The sequence below is a fragment of the Choloepus didactylus genome, chromosome 9 (assembly GCF_015220235.1).
Source record: "Choloepus didactylus isolate mChoDid1 chromosome 9, mChoDid1.pri, whole genome shotgun sequence".
In the NCBI taxonomy this organism is placed as follows: domain Eukaryota; kingdom Metazoa; phylum Chordata; class Mammalia; order Pilosa; family Megalonychidae; genus Choloepus; species Choloepus didactylus.
The window spans coordinates 90,940,413-90,947,149 of NC_051315.1; positions in this window are offsets into that span (position 1 = coordinate 90,940,413).

Below are 6,737 nucleotides of genomic sequence, written 5' to 3' on the forward strand. Positions count from 1 at the left end.
AATGGCTGCTTTCATGCTGCAAAGACAGGGTGGAGTAGTTTCAATTGAGATCAGGTGACCTAAAAAGTCTCAAATATTTTCTATCTGGCCCTTTATGGAAAAAGTTTGCCAATCCCTGGTCTAGATAATCAGTATATTAAAATGAGTACATATTTGTATCATGGGATAGTCACTTCCACTTAAACATGCAACAAATATTTTCTCCTCTTGTTGTAGTCCTGAGCCACTTCAGAATCAAGGAACCCTGCTGTAGAAACTATTGAAGGAGTAGGTAACCAGAATGGGAAGTCAAGCACCGGGATTAATTGGTCAGGTGGCTTTGAACTGCTGAAGCAACACAGAGAGAACATTTGAAAACTTGGGACTACCCATATCAACCACTGAGATATTTTTACTACTCCTCATTTGTAACTAAGTCAACATCTTAACTCAGGGTTAAGGCATTTTTTCAAGAAAGAAGGAACCAATTTTCATGAGAATAAGATCAAGACAAAATTTCCACAAAGAAAAATAATGCAGCTCTTCTCCACAGTTCAAAGCACAGTTAAAGACTCCCTTCACTGGGCTCCCAGAATACTCTGTAGGATAGCACTGTAAGTATATGTCTAAACATCTGTCTCTTCCACAAGTTCACTAAGGAAGGCAATGCCTTATTCAGATTTTAATCTCCATTGTCTATCAGGTTCCTGGATCCTAGTAAGTGCTCAAAACATGATTTTTAGCAGAAGAATTAACTTTGGTTCTACAATTTTATTTTAGTGGTTTATGGATAGAACAAGAGGACTATCAATGATAACAGCTAAAACAGTAAATACTCGGGATGGAAACATGGATTGTTTCATTCATTTCTTAAAATAAACCCCTGATTTGGGTTCTATTTTCATCCCCATTTTATAGATGAGGAAATTGAGTACCTAGTCCAAAGAAAGAGAGGGTAAAGATGGCTCCATGTTCAAGCTCCCTGACTCCAGAGCCTATCACCCATCCCCTGTGACAAGATTGAGCTCCTTCCTTCATGGCATAAGAAGTGCAGCCAGGCTTAACCTCCAGTCTAGGTCTCCATACCTTCTGTGTATGGGTCAGGGGGCTGCAATGGCAACTACTGCAGGATCCTTTGGCTTCAGGAGGAGATACTACTTTATTTCTCTCTTTGTCGCTAACAGCTTCTATGTCAACAGGCTAAATAACCCCTCCTAATAAATTGTCTCTCTTTCTTCCTTTGCATAAAAACATTAGCCAGTTGGGGAGTGGATTTCATTCTTGCCAAATAAACATGCAAAGAAGCCAAGTGAAGATTTACCTATCCAGACTGGGAAACTGGAAAACCAGCAGTCACTCAGTGGGGTCAGACAGGGGTGAATGACTCTTTCCTTTACTCTTTGATAATTTCAATGTCACAGGGCAGGAAGAGGAAATGAGAGAGAACTGAAATCCACTAGCCTACCCCTTAATGCAGTGGCAAAGAGACAGCGTTGACAAATGAACCACCAGAACAGATGGGACAAAGGTACCCAAAACTCTGCTCTAAGACTGCCAGCTCAGACTTACAGCACAGGCAGTGTCTGCTGGGCGTGTGCTGTCAGGAGAGTAATGAAGTTAACCTTCCCAATCGCACCCTGGGAAGTAAATGGTATCTGGCCCCACCCCAGACAGAGGCAAGGCCCCATAGCCCGAGTCCAGGTGGGTTACAGACATGTGAAAACAGCTCTTCTTAGAATAAATTTCAATAGCACTTGGGTTCATATATATATTCATATATAATTCCATACATATTATTATATAATAAGTAATATATATATTCCATAAATCTTTAGGTTGAGACACTGAAATTCTCCCCAATTATTTTTCCCCCTTCTCTCATGCACAATGAATCTTATACCAGCCAAGACTAAAAAACAAGTTCAAGAGGACACAGTAACTGCTTTTCAGGTAGCCTAAAAAGAAAAACTTGGAGACTATGAATGTTTATTTCCATTTATGGATATAATTCACTTCTTGGCTGAATGGATTTCTCTCTGTTGTCACACTACGATTCAAATATTGGATATGTACACTAAAAAATCAAGTGGAAAATCTCCAACTTCAATGTTCCTAAGCAGAAATTTGATCTCTGGCATTGCTTTTTCCTGAAAAGATCTCTTCTACCACCCAGGAACAAAAATCTTTCATTTAGTAGAACTGGGTCAGTCAAATAAGATACTATAGACACCACACACATAGCCCAAATATCCATATTTGAGATGGCCCTAAAGGCTGAGGAGTTCAGAAGGTCTCATCAGATCAGCATTTTTTGGACAAACTTTTCCCAGAGTCCTTCCTTTGAAACCTTAATAGGACTTTCTAGGGTCTTGTTTCGGTGCCCCTGAGAACTGTCAGTTCCATTTGCCCAAAGCTCGTGAGTCCCACAGTTAGTGGTGGCTGGCCTTCGGTCATATTCCAGAGACCTGAGGTTGTCGAAACACTGCTCTTACTGACTCTTGCAGTATCCATGGGAAAGTCTCAATCTAAGTCCATGTCCTCTCTGGGCCAAACATCTCATTTCTTAATATTTTTGAATTATACTTCTAATTCATGTGACTCTTTCAAAGTGGCATAACTTCATCAAGTGGCATTACAGTGCTCATTTTGGAGAACCTCTAACATAAGCAAAAAAAAAAAAAAGGAATGAAATACTATATATTAATCTTTATTTTTTAATTGGGATAAGAACACTTCCAAACGTAATCTGGATTCTAAAATTGTCTCCTTAAGAGATGCCCCAAATACCAGAATTGTAAAGGAAAAGTTTATTAAATAATCCAGACTCAAAATGGGCACATACTTTCCAAACCTCCCTGAATTCTACCCAAAGAAAAAGATAACTAGAAGCCTCTGAGGGACAATGACACCTAATGAGAATTCTACACTCCTCCATTCTAATACTATAGTTTAGTATAATGCATTAGCAAGAAATGTTCATTTGTATCACCAAAATATATAGACAGCTTTCCCTTACCAGCCTTCTAATCAGCTTCTACATGATATTAGAAGATTTTGGAAACATCAAGATTTTGGAAACATCAACAGATAAAGATTTCACTTAAACCTCACTGGAGAAGATCGCATCAGGTTCTGTAAACAGCTAACATAACAGCAGAATGCCAATGACACGTTTCCCAGTTAAACGAATATCACCCACTCTCAACACGAAAGATTCCAGAAACTACACTTAATGGAAACATTAAGTTGATGGTTCATGGGAATTGACAGCTAGCTCACAAACTGCAGAATGAGAAGATGACTGCATAAGACAGACAGATTTGGTTCAAGACCATCTTTCCCACACAAAACCCAAGGCCAGAAGCCATTAATCATGCACTTCTACATGCATTTTTGTTTTTCTGCTCTAAGCCATCTTATTCTACCGTTGCGGATTCTAGGTTCTGAATTGTTAGTAAACACCCCATCACTCATTCTTCAGACACTGGCAAAATTAAACAACCCAAATCCAAATTAAAGGGAAAAAACACTTGGTCACATAAGGAAGATCCAAACAGATTGTGGAACATCTAGGACTTATTTTAACCATTAATAATAAACCTGTGTCAGTGTTTGTCTCTGTTATAGTCACCAAATGCCACTGTCATACTAGATAATTCAACAGATAACCATCCAGTAAAAATATCTAAAAGGTCTAATACATATAGTTAACAAAACTACCATTACAAATGGAAACATAATCAAACTTCTTTAATAGATATAGGCACTACCCATTCAACAGGGGTGCAGAAATGAATTGATTGTATTCCCAGAAGAAAATTACCTATCACCAAGAAAGTGGAAAAAAAGCCCTACTCGTAGTTAGACTATGGTTGAGGGGATGGAGAAACTGAGAATTGAAACAGAAACCACAACTTTCAAAACTGAAAAACAAACTGCACCAAACCAAACCATGTTGTGCATCATAGAATATCCAGGCTAAACGTTTTTAACACCTCTCATTCTGGCCCACGTGTTCTGAGATAAGACACTGAAAAACTGATTCAACAGTAATTCTACATAGACAAACATGTTTAAAGAATAAATGTGTTTAAAGTTTCAACAATCTGCCTGGTCAAGATCATTCTTTAATTAATTCAACTCCCCAAATTCGATATCTACTCTTTAACTTCCTAGTGTGACTGAGGTATTGAAGTTTTAATTTTATTTAAGGCATTTATGGGCATTTATTACAAGAAAGACTTTCAGCAACTCATTTTTCCTTTAAATCATAAAACTTACATTTGTGCAAAACTGCACATTTTTCAAAGTAGGAAATTCATTAGCTTCATGATTTTTCCTTACTCCTTTCTAACTTTGCTCTTCCCCTTCACTGCTCTAGAGATGCCCAAGAGAAAGGATATAACAAAGAGAATGATATAATGACAACCCCATATAAAGATAAAATTATGAAACCCTAAGAAATCAAAACATTCATCCCCAGAACATGAGTGGTCTTGAGCATGTTTTCTGGGATTTAAACCTAATTACCTCATATTCTGAAGAGTTTTTGAGAGGAACAGAATTCTGGACACTCAATAAATAGCTTATTTAAGAATTCCCTTGTTGAGGAAAACCTAGAACAAGGACAAGGGATGTGTCCAACATTTGGTAAGCTTTCCTTTGCAATTTGATCAACTTGCTCTAAAAGAGAAATTCCACTGTGGAGAGCTGGATCAGAGTATTGTCAATTATGAAAGGATAGAAGAGATCTGGCGGGCCTCCTCGAGATCATCTAGTGAAGCCAATCTGAAGGCCTAAGGCCTAATGTTTGCTACAAGTACAAAATATCAAAGGTTGGCATTTCTTTATTGTGCTACTCTGGTGAAGGTGTTTCTTTTTTTCTTTCTCTATATCCACATTTAAAATGTGTAAATTTACATTTTACTGTGTTTAAACTCCCATGAGCTCTCTCTTAGGAGTCTGCTTTAATGGTTCAAGGTTTGTGGCTTTCAAGGGTCATAAGTAATAAATTACTACCTAATTTGGGTTTCTCTTGGCTGCTGTGGTGGCTTTTTACTTGTTTTCTTGTCCTAAGCTCTCTCCTTCCATGTCATCTTCTACTCTGTTGTCAGAGTTCCAAAGGATAGATTTAATCACATTGCCGTCTTAAAAATATTCACTGTTTCCTTGTAGGCCTAGAGGATGAAGTCCAAATTCCTTAGGAAGATATACAAGGCCCTTCTTCCATGTTGGCTCTCACTTCCCTTTCAATCTCAGCACCTCCCACTTTTCTCCAGGAAGTCTTCTATTCTGTATGCTCCTTGAGAACTACAATCATGGCTATTTTGTTCCCCTTTCTAACCCGCTGACCAACAGGTACAGAGGTCCAGGCATGTAAAACAAAGGACATAAGCTGGCAGAGTGGACAGTGGGATGAACTGGTGAGCACATGCCCTTTCCAAAGAGGGAGGGGATGTGGGAGCTGTTACTCAGCTCCAGTCATTTATTGCCATGTGGGAATGTAGGCCAGTGTTGCCAGATCTTCTGATTTTTTTTTTTCCCAAGAGAAGCCAGAAATCTGGAATTTTATGAGAAATCTTCCAATTTTTAAATCTTGGCAACTAATTTAAAATATTTAAAAAACACCGTGTGGGCCAAAAAAAAAAAAAAAAAAAAAAAGGCTGCCAGCTGAATTGGATAGGACACCAGTCTGTGACCTCTGTGGTAAGATCCAGAAAGTGTTTGTTATCTACCTAGCCTTGTGTTCCACTCACACAGAACTTTCTGCCATTTCCCAGACACACCATGCACTTGGTACCCTTCTTTAAAGTGGTCTTGTTGCTCTCTCTGCCAGGAATATGCTCCTCATTCTCTACTTGGAAACTCCTACCCATCCTTCAGGACCCAGCCCAAATATCGTCTTCCATGGAGAGGTTCACTTTCCCTGAGGAAATGAAGTCACAGCGCTGCCCAGAAGCCATTATAACACACACAACATATATGGTGGTCCTTAAGGGCCAGGAGGAGGCTCTCTTATGAATCTTCTTTGGCAGCTCACACAGGGTCTGGCACATAGTAGGCTCCCACTAAATGTTTGTTGAATGGATGTGTTCCCATCAGAATGAATATATGAGATTTCCTGAGGAAATAAACACTTTTCATTTCCTCCCATCTTTGCCATGTTGATTTCAATGTGGTAGGCAAATCCATCTGTGGATGTTGGTGTCCTTTTTCAGTTCTACACTGCGTGCAGACTGTACTCTTTTTGGAGCTCTCCACTGTTACTACACTCATTGGCTTAGGGTTAAGCGTATCTAGGCAGATGGCTATATAACTACTTGTCTTCAATGGGCTAAATTATTCAGAGTGGTTTTCAAGAACTTAAGATGTTGAAGAGTTGCTTTTGTTCTTCAGTGACCTGGTAGTCAGTTTTATAGAAATAAAATAATTTCATGCTGGGTCCAGTATTTCCAATTAAAAAATATATGCCCACTAATTTTTTAGTTTTGTAAACTTACCTTCTTTGTGAGGATTTCATTTCTTAAAACTGTTTTGGATTCATGTTTGTTGTATATTATAAGAATAATGCCAGCTTAAATGATTTCATGTGAAAAATGAAAGCCTCTTCAATCCATCCTTACCTCTGTTAAAGTAAAACCATAAGGGCTTCTAATTCCTGATTTCCTGTGTTCAACCCATATTTCCCAACAAACAAGCCCATCCACACAGTTTGACCACATATCCACCCCCAGACAAAAAACCACAGATTCCATACA